Here is a 1,144-nt window from a genome sequence, read left to right as displayed (position 1 = left end):
TTAGAGGAAGAATGTCTATTAAATGAAGCATAACCATATGACTCACAGTCTTAGGTCACATCTGTATGCTGCATTTGTTCCATGTACCTTTCTATGTATATTAGCTACTTTGAGAACTATCACCCCTGACATACTACTGATACTACTCATACTACTGATATAGGCCTCGAAGGTATGGTATATTACACGTACATGTACTATACCTTCATATTCTCCTCTTAATCCAAATGGATCACGATAACTCTCAATGAATCCAATATACCTAGTCACACCAAATCATCATCACATCATCATGTACTTACGTTTCAACAACTGGTCCTTTATCTTTAATCCAATAACGAGATCCATCTTCATGATCAGGTACTGACCCTCTACTAAAACTAGACACATATCTATCAATCATATCCTTCTGGTTCCTGTTAGCAACGTGATGAGCAGCTGCCTCCAGTTCATCAGTCATCCTCTTCATTAGTGTATGATAGTCTCCTCTTGATATCTTAATGGAGACACTAGAGCTGGTTCTAGGGGAAGGGAACTGATGGAGTCCAAGTAATGATGATACTTTATCATTTGGACTAGGAGGAGTATCTGAGAGAATGATACATGTAAGAAAGAAGGAGAAGAGATGGAGATGAGGTGAGGGTATTGATACACTAACCATTAGTAAGAGATGATGCTAATCTTAGTTCATAGGTCCCATCTTCATTCTTGAACAATCTTGTATTGTATGGGCTCAAGTCCTATTAATAATTACAACAATGATAGCATCATGTACATGCATTGAAAAAGAGAGGAGTAGCAGGAGTATTTGGACTAATGCTCATAGCATACACTTACATGGTATGCTATCTCATCTCCCTTCATTTGTTCCCATTACACAGTTTCAGTTGAAGACACAAAAGCTTCAATGTTTGCTTAGTTTGTTGGCAATGACATTACAAATCCAATTATTATATAGGCGGTAGCCTATATGTAGGATTGAGGTTGATTTTTCAAGATGGCGGCCGTTTTTATGATTTTCAAACACTCACAACTCTTTTATCTTACGTTGTACAGCCTTATAAATGGCTTATATGAGCTCTCCTTCACTGAGCGATTCTCTTGGTACCTTTAGAGTGGACTGTAATGCAGCCGGAGCATTTCT

At 37.9% G+C, this 1,144-nt stretch overlaps 1 long non-coding RNA gene across 1 annotated transcript; it reads right to left on the bottom strand.

Annotated features, from left to right (window-relative positions):
* Nucleotides 1–54: 54 nt before the first annotated feature.
* On the bottom strand, nucleotides 55–750 carry LOC109593054 (uncharacterized). The gene is made up of 3 exons (XR_002190707.1): nucleotides 659–750; nucleotides 303–588; nucleotides 55–262 (listed from the first exon to the last, which is right to left on the bottom strand). It is a non-coding gene; the product is annotated as an uncharacterized LOC109593054 (long non-coding RNA).
* Between the last annotated feature and the right edge of the window lie 394 nt (nucleotides 751–1,144).

This window comes from Amphimedon queenslandica, unplaced genomic scaffold, assembly GCF_000090795.2.
Source record: "Amphimedon queenslandica unplaced genomic scaffold, v1.1 AMPQUscaffold_3041_Cont24960, whole genome shotgun sequence".
NCBI lineage: Eukaryota > Metazoa > Porifera > Demospongiae > Haplosclerida > Niphatidae > Amphimedon > Amphimedon queenslandica.
This window is presented reverse-complemented; position numbering and strand designations above follow the sequence as displayed.